The following is a 19,431-nucleotide window of genomic DNA, read 5'->3' as shown; positions in this document are numbered from 1 at the left end:
CCAAGAGTCAGACACGACTAAGCGACTTCACCTTCATTTTTCAAGTTTCATGTGTACACATGGTGATTTTCATAGATTATACTATATTTAAATTTGTTAAAAACAATGCCCATTTTTTTCTCTATGTACAATATATTCTTGTTTACTTTATATGTAGGAGGTTGTATTTCTTTAAAAAAAAAAAAAACTTTATTTTGTATTGGGGTATAACATTAATAATGTTGCGATAGTTTCAGGCGAACAGAGAAGGGGCTTAGATATACTTACACATCTATCCAGACTCCCCTTCCATCTAGACTGCAGCATAACTTTGATCAGAGTTTAAGTGCTATACAGTAGGTCCTCACTGGTTATCCATTTAAAATATAGCAGTGTATACATGTCCATCCCAAACTCCCTAACTATCCCTCTTCCCATCCTCCCTACCCCATAATTGTAAGTTCATTTTCTAAGTCTGTGAGTCTCTTTTTGTCTCATAAGTAAGTTCATTTGTATCATTTCTTTTTAGATTTCACATATAAGGGATGCCATACAATATTTCTCTGTCTCTGACAATTCAGTCCTTATTACAATCTCTAGGTACATCCATATTGCTGCAAATGGCATTATTTCATTCTTTTTAAGGTCTGGGTAATGTTCCATTGTGTACATATACCACATAGTCTTTATCAATTCGTCTGTTGATAAACACTTAGGTTGCTTCCATATATTGACTATTACCGAAAACGCTGATATAAACATTGGGGTGCACATATCTTTTCAAATTAGTATTTTCATTTTCTCTGAATATATGCCCAGGAGTTGAATTGCTGGATCATATGGTAATTCTATTTTTAGATTTTTGAGAAAGCTCTAAACTGTTTTCCATAGTGGCTGTACCACTTTGTACAGTGTACAATGTACTACAGATCCTTTTTTTAAAACATTTTATCCATTTGTTATTTGTGGACTCTTTGATGATAGCCATTTTGACAGGTGTCAGGTGATATCTCATTGTGTTTTTCACTTTAGTTTCTCTGATGATTAGTGATGTTAAGCATCTCTTCATGTGCCTGTTGACCATCTGTATATCTTCTTTGGAAAAATACCTTTTCAAGTCTTCCACTCATTTTTTAGTTGGGCTGTTTTCTTTTCAACAATGAGCTGTCTGAGCTGTTTATACATATTTTGGATAACAACTCCTTACTGATCATATCCTTTGCAAATATTTTCTCCCATTCAGTAGGCAGTCTTTGTTTTGTTGATGGTTTCCTTTCCTGTGCAAAGCTTTTAAGTTTAATCAGCTCTAATTTATTTATTTTTGTTTTTGTTTCTTTTGCCTTAGGAGATTGATCCTCCAAAAAATACCGCTATGATTTATGTCAAAGTGTGTTCTGCTTATGTTCCTAGGAGCTTTCTGGTTCTAGGTAATACATTTAGGTCTTTGATCCATTTTGAATTTTTGTATATGGTGTGAGACAGTATTAAAAGGTTATTCCTTTCCATGCAGCTGTCCAGTTTTCCCAGCATTACTTATTGAAGGGACTGCCCTTTCTCCATTGCATATTCTTGCTTCTTTGGTTGTAGATTAATTGACCATAAGTGTATACATTGATTTCTGAGTTCTCTATTTTGTCCCATTGATCCATATTTCAGTCCTTGTGCTAGTACCCTGCTGCTTCAATGACAGTAGCTTACTTGTGTAGACTGAAATTGAGGAAGTAATACTTCCAGCTTTGTTCTTTTTTTTTTTTCCTTCAATACAGTAAGTGCCCTACGTATGAATGAGTTCCATTCTGAAAGCGTGTTTGTAAGTCCAATATGTTCATAAGTCCAGCAAAGTTAGCCTAGGTACCCAACTAACATAATTGGCTATATAGTAATAAACTGTAATAGGTTTATATTAGAGTTCTTTCACACAAACCATGCATAAACAAACATGAAAAATAGAGAAAACATTTTTGGTATTAAAGTACAGTACTTTGACAAGTATAATAGTACAGTACAAAAGCTGGCATTCACAGACTGGCATCAAGCGAGCAAGCAAGAAGAGTTACTGACTGGAGGAGGGTGAGGGCATGGGAGATAGTACAGCTGAAAGATCACCAGCAATAGGAGACAAAGAGCAAGCTGCAGTTTGATTCATGCCTGATGTTAACAGAATGCATGCTCACATCTTTGAAAGTGCACAACTTGAAAATTAGTATTAGCAGGACACTTACTGTATTGCTTTGGCAATTCATCATCTTTTGTGGTTCCACACAAATTTTAGGATTTTTTTTTCTGTGAAAATACTGATATGGATTGCATTAAATTCATAGATCGCTTCATGTAGTATGGACATTTTAACACTTTTAATTCTTCCAATTCATGAGCATGTTCTATATTTCCATTTCTTTCAATCATCTTCAGTTTCCTTCATCAGTGTTTTAGAGTTTTCAGAGGAAAAGTACTGTATCTCTTTGGTTAAACTTGTTTTTCATTCACTAAATCATTCTTGACTCTGCAACCCCATGGACTGTGGCATGCCAGTCTTCCCTGCCCGTCACTATTTCACGGAGTTTGCTCAAACTCATGTTGACTGAGTCAGTGGATGATATCCAACCATCTCATCCTCTATCGCCTCCTTCTCCTCCTGCCCTCAATCTTTCCCAGCATCAGAGTCATTTCCAATGAGTCAGCTCTTTACATCAAGTGGCCAGTGTATCGGAGCTTCTGCTTCAGTCCTTCCAAAGAATATTCAAGGTTGATTTCCTATAGGATTGATTGACTTGACTTCCATGTAGTCCAAGGGATTCTCATGAGTCTTGTCCAGTATCACAATTCAAAAGCATCAATTCTTCAGTGCAGAGCCTTCTTTATGGTTCAGCTCTCACATTTGTACATGACTACTGGAAAAAACAAACACAGCTTTGACTATACAGACCTTTTTCAGCAAAGTGATGTCTCTTCTTTTTAATATACTGTCTAGGTTCATCATAGCCTTTCTTCCAAGGAGCAAGCATCTTTTAAATTCATGGCTGCAGTCACCATCCACAGTGATTTGGGAGCCCAAAGAAGTAAAATCTATCATAGTCTCCACTTTTCTCCCCTTCTGTTTACCACGAAGTGATGGGACAAGATGTCATGATCTTTGTTTGTTGAATGCTGCATTTTAAACCAGCTTTTCAGTCTCCTCTTTCACCCTTATCAAGAGGCTCTTTAGCTCCTCTTCAACTTTCTGCCATTAGTTTATACTTTCATGAATTTTTGTCAATTTTTAATTAATCATTTTAAATAGTAAGAAAAGCAACTAAATGAATAAAATTTATAAAAACTACTTCTAAACATTTTAAAATTTGGCTTGGAGCTTGGAGGAGACATGAAGCAGTCATTTATTGCATTTTAAGATAACTATTCCAGTTAATTTAAGGTAACCATTCTAGTTATTTCCAAAATAATGAATAAAAGAACAAATTTTATACAAATATGCCTCTAGGCTACCTAGCTTGTGAATAATGTATTAGAATATAGGATTTCAAATAAGGAGTTTTGAGGTAGGCTGCTTTCTTATGCATTACCAAGAGGTGTGTGTGTATGCCCAGTCACATCTGACTGTTTGTGGCCCCATGGACTATAGTCCACCAGGCCCCTCTGTCCCTGAGATTTTATAGGCAAGAACACTGGAGTGGGTTGCCATCTTCCTGACCCAGGGATAGAACCCCTGTCTCCTGAGTCCCTGCACTGCCAGGTGGGTTTTTACCTCTGGGCCACCCGCGAAGCCTGCCTAAATGTACTTTTAGAGGGCCTGTTGACTGGGCTGTGGGTTTTTGGTTGTCTGTTGTCATTAGCTTTGATACATGCTTTAGCAAAATGGTTTACAGTCTGCCTCCAGAGAAAGTAAAAGTAAATATGTTACTGAGCACATTTCTGGTGCCATTGTTAAGGTTTTTATTAAGACCTTATGGCTGCAGTTCTACAGAGGAGTTCTCTATAGACTGTCTTCAACATCTTTCAAGAAAACCTAATACTATTCATGAAAGATAATATAGTTTTTATCTACTTTTTTGAGTGTGAATGAAATATTATTTGGAAATGGTTAAAATCAATATTTATTCCAATGAAATGCTAAAATATCTAATTTACCTCAATTTTCCACAAAAGCATAGGATGGGAGTTCAAAATATCTGGGCTGATACTGCATTAGTGGCACTATGTTAGCAAGTCTAGTGGCATGAAACAGTTAAACATTGGCAACTATTGACATATGACGAATTTTGAAGTAGCCATTACCCCTCATTTTTCAAGTGTCATAAAACCTTTTAATTGCACAAAACTCCATCAAGTTTACCATCACTGGTGTAGCTCAAGGCAAACATCCTAGTTTGTCTTAAATCTGGGTTATTCACCCCAATTTTTAAAAAGGACAACCATTGTTACAGTGTTTCCTGAAATTAGAGATCATGTACAGTATTCAAAAAATGACTATAAATTTTGGTATTGCTTTACTCTAATGGCACATGAATTAAAACTGCATTATAATGAAATTGCTACTGAACATTCCCATTAATATCAAATGAATTCATTATGACCAGCACAGTTACAATGAATACTAAATGAATTAATAATAATGAACCATTTAAAGTGTTGCCTAATTGTTTTATTTCATTTTTATGTATATTTTGGTCCTATTTTAACTGTTGGGTTAATAGAGAATGACATTAAATAATTCATTTTCTTGCCTAATATTGGATAATGTGTTCACACAGTTTTCTGATGATTTCTGTATTTAACCCGCTTTATTTCACCTCAGCCTTCGCACCTATTATCTCATTTGATACCACTAAAGAAACTGGCTACAGTCCATGGGGTTGCAACGAGTTGGACATGACTTAGTGACTGAACAACAAGAAAAAGAAAGCATAAAGATAAAAAGTCATTTTTATGATATCCCTTGGTGAGCCTACAGGTGCCTGAAAATGTGGTCTGTTAAGTGGTCTGTTTAGATGCTGAACAAACAAATCACCACCAGCAAAAGCTTTCAATCATTTTTGGTTTGTTAGTTTTTCTTCTCTGCCTATAGGCAGAGACCATCATGCAAGGATAATTTAGTGTGAGGAAATAATTATATAAAAGTTCTATAGCTTAAGAAAACACAAGCTACTTAATTATTATTTATTATCAAATGTTTTAAACCTTGATTAATCATTTGTTTTTGAGACATCTTTAAAAATTATTTCTTTTTAATTGGAAGATAACTGCTCCACAGCATTGTGTCGGTTCCTGTCATACATCAACATGAATCAGGCATAGGTACGTGAATGTCTCCCACTTCCCACCCCATCTCACCCCTCCAGATTATCACAGAACATCAGTTTTGAGCTCCCTGCATCATACAGCAAATCTCCACTTGCCATCCACCTCCACGCAAGGCAAGGCACATGCTTCAGTGGTCCCCTCTCAATTCCTCCCAGCCCACCCCACGTCCATAAGTCCACACTCCAGATCTCTGCAGACAGGCTCATCTGTGCCATCTTTCCACATTCCATGTATATGTGTTAACATACAGTATTTGACTTTCTCTTTCTGACTGACTTCACTCTGTATGATGGTTCTAGGCTCATCCACCTCGTTGGAACTGACTCAAATGTGTTCCTTTTTATGGCTAATATTCCATTGTGTGTATATACACAACTTCTTTATCCATCCATCTGTTGATGGACATCTAGGTTGCTTCCATGTCCTAGCTACTGTAGTGCTGCAATGAACGTTGGGGTACACATGCCTTTTTCAGTTATGGTTTCCTCAGGGTATATGCCCAGTAGTGGGATTGTTGGGCCATACGGTAGTTTTATTCCTAGTTTTTTAAGGATGCTCCATACTGTTCTCCATTGTGGCTGTGTCAATTTGCATTCCCACCAACAGTGCAAGAGTGTTCCCTTTTCTCTATACCCTCTCCCGCATTTATTGTTTGTAGAATTTGTGTGTGTGTGTGATGATGGCCATTCTGACTGGTGTGAGATGATACCTCATTGTAGTTTTGATTTGCATTTCTCTAATAATTGTGATGCTGAGAATCTTTTAATCATTTGCTTTTGAATTACTTAGAAGCCTGTTAAATTCACTATCAGCTGCCTTGTCACTGAGTAGCACTGTGTTGGCACAGACAACCTAGTTTCCATGACTTTGTGGGTTATGAGCTCTTGGCTTATGTTTGTCAAGAATCCAGTCTTCCTCAAGTCAAAATTAGAATTTTAACTGTTCGTCACAGAAACGCCTTTCATATTGACAACTTCCTCAGAAAGAACGATGGCCATAGGTGTAATGTCTTCTGAAATGTTATGAACAGTCTTCACATGATGACATTTTAAGTAAGTAAATATTATCAACTGGAAAATTCACTTAAGCGTCTAGATTTCTGACTTCTTTGATAAGTAGGACACTCTATTTACATGTCCTTTATAATGCTATATGTTAATAATTGAATGGAATGGACTAGAAGCTACACTCTGAACATATTTATGGCACCTACATGGCCTTCATATATACATTTAGGTTATAATCTCAAAGGATATATTCTTTCCCCACATCTCTCCTATCATCCCCTCCACAGTGCTTGAGGTTTCCTTGGTAAAGAACATGTATATAGATAATTTCCAGTATGGAACAGGAAAGTAAAGAGTGTCTTTACTTAAGAACAGGACAGTAAAGAGTGTCTCATAAGCAAAGTGCTTCTAGTCATGCAGATTCATGTTATGGATATCACTGCATTTTAACAAAATACTGAATCAACAGAAACCAAGCAGGTGATTTTAGATAGAGATTTTAGGAGACAACCCTCATCTAATGGCTGGAAAGGGACAATCTGAGGCCTGGATCCTGAGAACGATATATGAAAGCAGCAGACATTACTTTGGGGTGCTAGACTAAGATGAAGGATGTTTGGCAGAGAGTAAAATGGTACCAATTTAGAGAATATTTTTAAGAAATCAAATGTGTTCACTGAGCCTGTGATTCACTTACATTCAACATCATTTGTCACAGCAGTCCTTTGATGTTTTCTTATCAGTCTCTTAAAACTGTTTCCTTAAAGAGAAAGCAATCCCTTTGGAATACTTTTTTGTACAAAAATTGTAATTTCATTCTGACTTTCAGAAATAATGGATTTCAAAGGTTCTTAAAACTGAAAGTGCATACCTACTCTACATCAATTAAATATTACTTGCTGTTATTGCATTTTTGTAAGTGATATAGTTAGTAAATTATTAGGAGGAAAGCCTCAATTTTATGATGTGTAATAATTTACCAAAAGCTGTTTCTTTGATGCTTGCTGTTATTTAGAATTTTAGTGTAAGTTTTTCTGAGGCATGACTAAATGATCCTTTCATTCTATAAAATTAAAGGATGTTGAGTGGGACAAGGGGGACTTTCTTGGTCTTCCCTGATGGCTCAGCGGTAAAGAATTTGCCTACAATGCAGGAGACACGGGAGACATGGGTTTGATCCCTGGGTTGGGAAGATCCCTTGGAGGAGGGCATGGCAACACCCACTCGTATTCTTGCTTGGAGAATCTCATGGACAGTAGAGCCTGGTGGGCTGTGGTCCATGGGGTCACAAAGAGTTGGACACGACCGATGTGATTAAGCACACACACACGAGCACAAGTCTCAATTTTACTGATGCGTAATAATTTAGTAAAAGCTTGTAAAGTTTTAAAGTTTACTGTTTGCTTGATGCTTACAGTTATTGGGAATTTTAGTGTAAGTTTTTCCAGGACATGACTAAATGACCCTTTCATTCTATACAGTAAAAGGATGTTGAGTAGAGAAAGGGGGCATTTCTTATACTTATCTGAGAAGCATGGAGGATGAGAATTTGGCTTCTATAATTGGGTATCAGTAATGCTTATAATAATATTATTCTGTGGACTTTATGCCTTATAAGACTTTATGGAAAGGTTATCTAATCAAATTGCCTAGTACAGTTGTCATTTTTATATTTGCTTTGGTGAAGGTCTACCTAAAAGAGGCAAAAATCATCCTAGGCTAGGACCGTCCCTGACCTCTTTCACTTAATTATCCAGAGAATTTCAGACTGCCTATATTCTTTTCATGACGTGCTTTCTCTTTTGGGTGACTAAATCTTTCTTTCTTTCTTTTGTAATAGACTTTCCCAACCCGCTTCTTTTACTTAAATTGAGGAAGAGCTCTTTGAAAAACCTTTCATCAAAGGGATGGCTGCCCAATCCCTGAGTATTCTCAGAACTTTTCATCATGGAGGTTTTGAGAGTGTTTGATGCCATCTGTGCCTCGATTTTCCTTTCTTCTGATTTTTCTTCTCTCTTTTTTTTTTCTGAGCTGAGGTGCCAGCCGAGCCAGCCTGTGCCTCTGTTTTCTGCCAAAAGGAAAAAAAAGAGAGAGAGAGAAATACCATGAACACTAAAATAAGAATATTTTTTTCAGTGTTTCTGGTATAAGCACTGTACATTTCCACTGAGTTTTCTATAAGAATCTGTTTTTATCATCCTTAACAATAGAAAAACCACAAGAAAACTTGTGGTCTATTAGCAGAAAACAGAGGCCCTGGCAAGCTATGGAGCAGCTCAATCCTACAGTTGGGAGGCTGGGCAGGAACCCAAGTTTGTCCACGCCTAAGAACAACACTGTCTGCTAAAATTACAGTTTTCCCTTTTCACAAACCTCAAAGTTGTGAAACTTTACTAACTTTAAGAAAAGAACAGTTGGCCATACAAAAGATACACTTCCAAATCCATCGAACAACTTACTTATACTTGCAAATGAACCACTTGGAGTGAGTCTTAAAATGTATTTGTTCCAATTATTCTGCTAAGGTAGCAAGCAGAAAGTAATCATTTTCTATGTATACTGTGAAGAAGAGACTCCAAATGTTGGTTCCAAAGAAAGCATTTGACCAATAGTTGGTAAGTGGGAGTGTAAGAAGGAGTGCTGTGGAAATGATAGCCACATTTGCAAAAACCAAGTGTGTTTTTGCAGTCTCTTTATGCTGAGGATGATATAATAAAATCAAATTAGAAAAGAGTCTTTTTTGAAAACTCAGATACTCCCTGCTTCCAGTTTTTATTGAGACAAGTATTAGTAACTAAACATGGTCATGTAGCTCATTAGATCAGATATGTTAAAGGAAGGAAGATCTAAGTCAATACAGGTTGGCATTCCATCAGTAAATTGAATTACATTGTAGAAGCTTTTTATTTTTAGCAAACCTGGACCAATTACTATCTGTTTCAGTCAAGTTCCATTCAGGTGACTGACTATGCCAGTTATTTGAATAGGGGACATTTAATATAAGGGACTATGTATTGGGAGAAAGTAGTTAACTAGTGAAAGAGGGGAAAAGGTTCACAAGGGGGGTCAAAAGTAATTGATCTCAGACAGTTACTGCCTCCATGTTGAGGGGAGTATAAGAAAGGAGCTAAAGACAAGGCAAACTCCTTTATCCTGCAGCTGAGCTTCAGACCTGTTCAAGGAAAACAAGGGTCTCACAGGAAGATGCAGCCTGCTCGAGGTGTGGTGCATCTTTCGGTAGGATGTCAGCTGGCTCTGATCTGTAAAAGCAGTGCTCTGTTGCCCCTCCACTGTGTAGGAGGTCAAAGCTGGAAGGAGCTGGAGATAGAGGGTAGTCTAGGCTCTAGGTAGAGCCCAGGATCACAAGCTGAATCATAGTCACTGAGGGCAAGACCTGGAAAAGGACTGTCTTCTTGCTGCTATTGCCTTGCTGAGCCAATGCAGGTTAGAGAGGATAGTTCGGCCTCAAAGCCTTAGAGAAGAGTGGTAAATGTACGTGAAACACAATATGAAAATTAACTCTAGATTCTGCTGTGATGGCAAAAAAAAAAAATCTGTATTATCAGTAATTTAAAGATTTCTGAATTTCAGAATTCATTTAGCTAGCAACTTGTGCCTGATAATCAGAAATTTATTTCTTATATTCGTAATATTCTGTTTAGTTATGTTATTTTTTGTTTCCTACAGTAGAATTTAAAAATCACTTATCTTTATATGTTAATATTTTAAATTACTATTAAGAGTGATTTCAGGGTTTCAGTCTTCATCTAAATTACCCAAATTTCCTTCTACCCTTCACTAATCTCTTACATATAATTAATTTTCAAATGTCTCACATAGAAATATTCATGGAGAGAATTATTCTAGTTGTGGCCTAAATAAATAAGGACCTGTAAAATAACATTTTTATGAGATTTCTTGATGCAAAATGCCACAAGCTGTGATTCTCTACAACAGAAGATTTTGTTCTGTGAGATGACCTATTTATTTCTAGCATGATTAAAACAATCAGGTTTTAGTATAACTGAATGATTTAATAAACACATTGAGTGGCTATTATCAGCAAAATTCTCTGAGAATCTGAAGCAGAAATATTTTCTTTACTTTTGTAGCCTCAGACAAGGGCAACAAAAGTAAAAATATGCAAATAGGACTATATCAAACTAAAAAAGCATTTCTACAGTGGAGGATACTATGGACAAAACAAAAAAGTAAAATACTGAGTGGAAGATATTCATAAAGTACATAGCAGATCTGGGATTAAGATCTAAAGTATAGGAAGAATTTATACAACTCGGTATCAAAAACAAATAATGGATTAAAAAATGAACAGAGTAAATGAATAGATGTTTTGGCAGCAAACTTTTATATGGTTAACAGGCATATACAAAGATGCCCAGCATCAGTAATTATCAGGAAAATGCAAATAAAAACCACAAAGAGTTATCATCTGATATCTGTCAGAAAGGTGATTATCAAAAAGTCAGGAAATAACAAGTATTGAACAAGATGTAGATAAAAGTGAGCCCGCGTGGACTGTTGCCATGGATATCAGTTGGTACAGCCACTATGAAAACAATGTGGTCATTACTCAAAAAAATTAAAAAATGACCTAGCATTTCACTTCTGGGTATTCATTTCAAAAACACAGAAATATTAACTCAAAAAAAAATATAGGCAACCCCTATGTTTATTTACAATGTATTTATTTACAGCATTGTTTACAATAGCCAAGATAAGGAAACAACCAAAATGTCCATAGATCGATGGCTGCATAAGACATGTGGTGTATATTTACAGTGGACAGTTATTCAGTCAGAAAATGAAATCTTGTCATTTGCGACAACATATAGATCTAGAGAGAAAGTGAAAAACATTAGTTGCTAAATTGTGTCTGACTCTTTGCAACCCCATGAAGTATAGCCCACCAGGCTTCTCTTGCATGGAATTCTCCAGGCAAGAATACTGGAGTGGGTTTCCATGTCCTCCTCCAGGGGAATCTTACCAACCCAGGGATTGAACCCAGATCTCCTGCAGTGCCAGCAGATTTTTTTGCTGTCTGAGCCACAAAGGAAGCCCAAGACCCACAGTGCAATACACTAAATGAAATTAGTCAGATAGAGGACAATCACCTTATGATTTCACTTATATGTGGAATCTAAAAACAAAAGAACAGGCAAAACAGATTCATAGAAATAGAAAGCAAAATGGTGGTTTCCAGAGGGAAAGCAGGGAACAGGGGATTAAGAGCTAAGTACTTCCAGTTAAAAAATAACTAAGTTTACAATGATGTAATATACAGGATAGAGAATATTGCACTAGTATTATAATAACTTTGGTAGCAGATAGTAACTAGACATCATGGTGACTATTTTGAACTGTATATAAATATTGAATCAGTGAGATATGTCTTAAACCAATATGATATATGACAATCATACTTTAATAAAAATATCTTCATCTTTTCAAAAACAAAGGAGAATAGTTTAAAAAGTAGCTTTTGTTTCCTAGAAAGTTTCAAGGACTTAAAATATGTCTCTGTGATTTTGAAATAACATGTAATATAAGGGTGCTATCTTTAATATTAAAAGAAAGATGTATATTTACCTTCCACAATTATTGTCTATATACAAGGATAAGTATAGAAAATCAAAATCACCAGCAAACAGGTTTATTGTTTTTATTTATACATTGCATGGTTCATATCACTGTCTTTCTGGCTAATCAAAGAAAATATCTAGGAGATTCAAGAGACATTTACTGGATGGGGACTATGTACGGACTGCTCTAAGAGATGCCTGGGGATGTACAGATGAAACGAACAAAGATCTTGATCTGAGGAGCCCATTCTTACGGGAGATAGCCATGTAAATTATCACTATGAATTGAGCTATGTGTGCATCGCCAAGAACAGAGCCTGCCTATCCTAGGCTTATGCTGTAATGTCTGGTGCTGTGAAGGTTAACTAGGAGAACAAAGAGCCCCGAGGGAAACTCGGGAGAGGCTAATTGTTGAATCTGATTTTAAATGACGATGGAAAGATGCTACATATTGCCCTAGAAGAGAAAGGTTGGGTGAGTAGGAATGTTTATAACTTGGCGACAGGGGAGATACAAGCACAATGTTGTTAAGTGTAGCTTTAGAACATGTTGGAATTGGCCGTGGTCTGGGGGGGACTATGGAGAGCTTCTTTGATAGAGCATTATTCCTTTGAGATTCTTCCATTGTTGTATGGGCTTTCCTGGTGGCTCAGCTGGTAAAGAGTCTGCCTGCAATGTGGGAGACCTGGGTTTGATCCCTGGGTTGGGAAGATCCCCTGGAGAAGGGAAAGGCTACCCACTCCAGTATTATAGCCTGGAGAACTCCGTGGACTGTATATCCATGGGGTCATGAAGGGTCAGACAGGTCTGAGTGACTTTCACTTCACTTTCATGTTGTATGTGTCAGTAGTTTGTTCCTTTTTATTTTTGAGTAATATTTCATTGTCTGGATATAATATTATTTGTTTATAAGTTCCTGGACATTTGGGTTGCTGCCGGTTGTATAAGAAAACTACTATTTTCTTGCAAGTATTTATGTAGACACATGTTTTCATTATTACTGCAAAATACCTAAGAGTAGAGAAGACAGTGTTGGACTGTGAAGAAAGCTGAGCACCGAAGAATTGATGCTTTTGAACTGTGGTGTTGGAGAAGACTCTTGAGAGTCCCTTGGACTGCAAGGAGATCCAACCAGTCCATTCTGAAGGAGATCAGCCCTGGGTGTTCTTTGGAAGGACTGATGCTAAAGCTGAAACTCCAATACTTTGGTCACCTCATGCGAAGAGTTGACTCATTGGAAAAGACTTTGATGCTGGGAGGGATTGGGGGCAGGAGGAGAAGGGGATGACAGAAGATGAGATGGCTGGATGGCATCACCGACTCAATGGACGTGAGTTTGAGTGAACTCCAGGAGTTGGTGATGGACAGGGAGGCCTGGCGTGCAGTGATTCATGGGGTCACAAAGAATAGGACACAACTGAGTTACTGAACTGAACTGAGAGAAGATAGAGCATGTAATATAATAATTATACGATTAAATTTACAAGAAACTGCTAAACTGTTTTTCAAGATGACTATCCCACATTGCATGCTTTCAGCAAGGCATGAGAATTCTAATCATTCTGGATCTCTGGTAATACTTCGTATTGAGCATCAATTTCAATATTAGCAATTCAGGAGTAGTGTTTTACTATAGTCTAAGTTGCATATTGATAATGATCTGTAATGCTGAAAACATTTATATGTGCTTATTGGACATCTGCCTATCTTCTTTGTGAAGTAAATTTTCTTTGTGAAGTGTATTTTCAAATGTCTTGCCTACTTTAAAAATAGGGTTGTTGGTCTTATTTTTTAATTGGAGGAGCTTATTATGAATAGATGGAGAAGGAAATGGCAACCCACTCCAGTACTCTTGCCTGGAAAATCCCAGGGACGGGGGAGCCTGGTGGGCAGCCGTCTATGGGGTCACACAGAGTCGGACACGACTGAAGTAACTTAGCAGCAGCAGCAGCATTATGAATAAATAAGGTTTATTCTAAATGAGTTTGAGCAAATTCTGGGATATAGTGAGGGACAGGGAAGCCTGGCATGCTTCAGTCCACGGGGTTGCACAGTCAGACATGACCTAGCAATGGAACAGCAAATTCTGAATACAAGTCCTTTCACTTGTTTGTTTCATGAATATATCCTCCTAGTCTCTGGTGTGTCTTTTTATTTTCTGCAAAGTGCAATGGAATTTGGGGAGAGAATACATTAATATTCATTTTTTTCTTGTATGTATTTCTTAGTGCCTAATCCCTACCCTACTCTTCAAGAGACACCTATTCTTCACAGGTAGAATTATTATTTTTGTATCAGGATTAAAAAATAAAGAGGATGTCAGCATTTAGCTTTTCATATATGAAAGGAAATTGTCAGTGTCCAGAAAACAATAGTTTTAAAAATCTGGATTTAATGAGAGAAAAGTCTTGTTTAGATTTTTTAACTTCTATTAATTTGTCAAATTAATATTCATATACTGGACTAGTATATGAATAAAAATCCTCTCTTCCTCCCATGAAGAGTATATTTGAAAATAGGAATAACTTCACAGAGGGTCCATCCAAGGCCAGAAGAGAGAAATCAGAGAGCTCATACTTACCATCTTGGCAAACTATGAGAAGAGTTTCAGGGAAAGCATACCGATAAACAAGAGCATCTTGATATCCTATCCAGACTGAAATCCTTTGGACACCAAAATAGAGAAGAAAGCGATTATCACTGGGGATTTGTCTCTTTTTTTCTTAATTAGAATTTAGGGATATTTCACTGGTAGTTCAGTTCTAGCCTATGGCAATTACAATGGAAATCGTAACAGTACAGTGGCCATGACTGCTTGAAGAGAGTGAAAAAGAACCCAGATTAGCATTCCTAGCATCCTTCTGTTCCTTTGGTCATGAAAATGTCTTAGAAATTCTTAAGTAACTTTGGAGTTGGGATGGAGATTGGATGTCAGAAATGCAGCAGAGATTGGACAAGGGCTGTTAAAGCTTGTCCAATCTTTGACAAGCCCCAGGGGCTACCCCGGCGAGAACAACTGAATTCGTGTATAGAGAGTGTTGGGCTAGGGTCTGGTCTACACAGGAAATGGTCAAGCTCTTTTAGGAGAGCTTCCTGTACAGAGGACACTTGCACTAGTGGTAGCGGTGACAGAGGGTGGCAGGTCTTCCTGGAATGCTCTCAGTCTGATATCACCTCAGATGTCATCAGTATAGGAAGTAGCTCAACCACTCACTCTGCAGTCTAGACCAGCAAAGCTCAAACAATTCCATAAGCATCTCTAGTGTCCTTGCCTCCAACCACCCATGTCATCTGTCATCTCAGGTATCATTTTAGAGAGAAGCAAAGGGATATGGAGAAAACATGGCAGATTCAGCATTTGTCTGAAAGACTCCGAGTCAGCAAAGTGGTTAGAATTCCTCCCACCCTAACATTATATAGGAGATGAAGTAGGTACAAGAGCAAGATTAGATTCGTAATTTGCTCTGATGGTTTGCTGGATAATTTCTGAAATCTCCACATTTGCTTGGGCAGCTATGTAAGTCTATGACTGAATTTTTAGCTCTTGAATTTTAACTATTAGGACTAAGCCAGACACAAAATGTAAAGAACAGCTCTCCGAGCTTCCTCTCTGATTGCTAGTCTTTCTCTTTTGATGCACTGCCTTCTGCTTCACATATCCAGCTTTCGTAATATAAATTTTAAAATTCTAATTTATTCTCTCCTTATCAGGGAAAGGGTGATGAGGTGTGAGACTAACTTAATGCAACTCTCGCAGTGCTTTAAAGCACTTCTGATTCCTTAGCCCAGCCGGACCCACTGTCCTCATCCATGGTGATTTTACTCCTTCCTCTGTCGAGTTCCCTCTACTGTTCCCTGTGCCCATTTGAATCCGGATCATGAACATGGATCAAGGTGCGTCTCCATTCACATAAGATGAAGCTTTTGCCTTTTGTTTAAATATTCCTTAACATTTTAGTAACACTTAATAACATTTATGAAAATGTTACTTATTTTCACAAATAACATTTATGAAATATATGAAATAAATAATATTTATGAAAAATAGCCAAAGGAGCTATATGCTGAAATTACAGAGAAGACCAGTAGGATTCTATTAAGAATCTGGGTCTGGTCCCAGTCAAGTCGGTCTGTTACTGTTTTCTTTTGGCCTGGTCTTACCTCCTTTGGGGCTTCCCTTGTGGCTCAGCTGGTAAAGAATTCACCTGCAATGCAGGAGACCTGGGTTCGATCCCGGGATGGGGAAGATCCCCTGGAGAAGGGAAAGGCTACCCACTCCAGTATTCTGGCCTGGAGAATTCCATTGACTCTATAGTCCACGGGGTTGCAAAGAGTCAGAGTGACTTTCACTTTCTTTCACCTCCTTTGTCAGCAATAGGAAGCCACGTTGTTTTCCAAGCCAATGGAAAACTAACCCTGAGAAATTTGGAGTGAGGTCAATTGATAAAAACAGATGTTAGGAGTAAAATAGTGCAGACTAGAAACTACCTAGGGAAGACACTTCCAACGTGGGGAAGCCCCTGTTACATGCCTGTGATACTTAATATGGAACATTGCAGTGACCAGGTGTTCCTTCAATGAAGTCTCCATTCTAGACACATGCATTTCCCAGCACTTTGATTGAGTTTCCTGGCAAGCATTCATGCAAGTAAATATATCGAGATTACTTTCATTGATGTGAAAGACTATGGGGAGACCCGCTAATGGTAGGGTATTACCTTCCGATAACCACACTATTTACACTTATCATCCAGAAAGGCAGAGAACCAGACTGTTCCATTAAGCTGTCAATCAGAACTTATGAAGAAGCACAGATTGCATGTTACCAGTTTAAATGTAACAAGGCATGAAAATTATAGGATTTTGAGAATGCTAGTCATTCTCTTCCTCCAAAAAGAATACTCAGGAAATTATCTTTTTTTTTTCTGAATTCTTGAATATTTAGGCTTCCACAGGCTCTTCGTTGTTGTGCTTTTGCAGTCATGGCTCCAGAAAAAGAGATATAGCTTGGTCTCTTACATTTCTATAGCACTTTACAGTTTATGGGGCACTTTCCTGCTCCACACACCTGCTTTCCAAATGATATTCTCTGCAAAATATTTCCTCATCTCAGAACCACAAATTCTAAAAATGTTTCTTAGAAGTCTATTAGTTAGCTTTCAGAATAACAAATCAAATTTGCAATTCTTATAATGTTGCAACAACATTTTGAATGTTTTTAGTGCATATTTGTATGACTTTGAAAAGAGCTAGAGTATTTTAAGTACCACTGTTAACTACCAAGTTTTGGAGAAAAACAAGTTAATGGAGCAATCGGTTTTATTTGGTATAATAAGGCATTTCTGTCTTTCATTATTTATAATTTTATTGGGAAAACATGTGCTAATGCAAACAATTTTCATAAATGAATAAAACATAAGGCAGAGTAGTGATTAATATAAAAGGATTCAACAGCACATAAAGGTGGTTAATATATTTGCCTCTTCATATATCAATGCCAGTTATACTTCCTTAGAAGACACTAAAGATTGAAAATCAAGCAGGCTCATTAATTAGTCTTAATCTCAGTTAACTTGAAGGTTTGCTTAAAAAAGGAAATCAGGTTGACTGGGAGCAAGAATGGATAGTTCACATAAAAAAGATCAAGAGGGAAAAGTATACAGGAAGGAAAGTGGAAATGCATCAGCTTGCTTAACAGCAAAACAGTCTCTGTTAATAATTCCAAGGGGAATAATGTCTCCTATCTTGTCACTGAGCACAGTGGATGTTTGAGAGGAGGAGGTTGTAGGATCTGCAGAAAGTTTGGTAGGAAATAAAGTGAATGCCTGGTGTGAGAGAGAGGAAAGGAAGAATGAGAAGAGTCTTCAAAGCTAATGTTCTTGGTAGCATTGCTATTTGTATAGGCGTTTTAATAAGATTCTTTTGGATGTATGGAAACAAGACTTACTGGTTTGTTCGCGAGGTAGATGCAGATATCGTTCAAAAAGGGACAGAGTTCCCATGGGAAGGACAAGAAATACAGAAGAACCAGAAAATCACCATAGCTGGGCCTGGGGTCAGGCCTTCTTGATGGACCTCATCACAGAAGTATATGGATATCGTCACACTGATGCCTCATCCCACACGATGTTGTCTAGCTGTGATCGCATTGTTGGTGTGCCTTTTCTTCCCCACTCCCCATCAGTCTTGATGTTTTCTCTAGTTCATAGCTTTATTTTGCTCTAGTTATCGCTTCTTCATAGACACATACTTTGCACATTTGTGAGAAGCCTTTTTTCAGCTCTCTTCCACAAACTGCCCAATTAGCTGGCTGGATCACCTCATCCCACCTTTGGCGTAAGCAACTGTGCCTTGGAGAAAGAGTGAAGACACGTGGCTGTCTTGGCCTGGCTCTCCAACAAGGGCTTTGGGTAGGGCAGTTTTCCTTAGAAGGGCTATTGGCATTGTATATAGCAAGATGAACCAATCTGAAAAAAGGCATACCTGAAAATACCATTGGCTTTCTTACTTGCCTGTGATTTATGAACTTCTGCTCATATCTCTTGCAGTGTTCTTTTAAGCTTTATTTCTTGATACTCTTTTCACTTCAAAGACTAGGAAATATTATATGCCTGTTTGTATCAAGAAGTTGGAAATATAAGAAAGAGCTCATATGGATGAATGAATGTTTTTCCACAATCTTTTTTAATAGACTGACTGACCATAGTGCTAAGTGACGGACCATGAGCACAAATGAGTGTTTAACATGTAACATTCTGTTGTTGTTTACTTGCTTAGTCATGTATGACTCTTTTGTGACTCTGTGGACCATAACCCACCAGACTCCTCTGTCCATGGCATTTCTAGGCAAGAATACTGGAATGTGTGCCATTTCCTTCTCCAGGGGATCTTCCCAACCCAAAGATTGAACCCACATGTCCTACATTAGCAGGCAGATTCTTTACCACTGAGCCACCAGGAAAGCCCATACAACATTCTACTGCAAAGTTATCGTTATCTGATTCACAAGACTCTGAATTTCATATTGTGTGTTTCTTTTCTTGGGTATTCTGTGGTCATTTCTTCTATAAAATTTAATGAAGCTAATTTAAAAAACTTCATTTCCAGTTAGGTCACTTGTGTTCCTATCTTTGTTTTCAGTGATTAGCTTTGGTCTTGTGAATGCTGTCAAAATATTATGATGTTGATATAGTTAAAATTAAATATAAAGTCTAAATCATATCCAATTATTACAGTCAGGTGGAGTGGAAGCCCTTTGCTACCCAAGGAGGACATTTTAAAAAATTCAGTGAGAAAACTGTTTTCCTTCATTTTAGTGTTACATATAGGCAACTTTTTGAATAACCTGCATAATTGAGCTATTCTCTTCTTAATGAGTCACAGTATGAGAGAGATGCAGCATAGTGTGAGCATCTTTTTTTGGCAGCTGCCCTAATCATCCTTTAATTGTGCTATCAGTTCAGTTCAGTCGCTGAGTCATGTCCAACTCTTTGCGACCCCATGGACTGCAGCACACCAGGCCTCCCTGTCCATCACCAACTCCCAGA

The sequence above is a fragment of the Bos indicus x Bos taurus genome, chromosome 7, assembly GCF_003369695.1.
Source record: "Bos indicus x Bos taurus breed Angus x Brahman F1 hybrid chromosome 7, Bos_hybrid_MaternalHap_v2.0, whole genome shotgun sequence".
Classification (NCBI taxonomy): Eukaryota; Metazoa; Chordata; class Mammalia; order Artiodactyla; family Bovidae; genus Bos; species Bos indicus x Bos taurus.
This window is presented reverse-complemented; position numbering follows the sequence as displayed.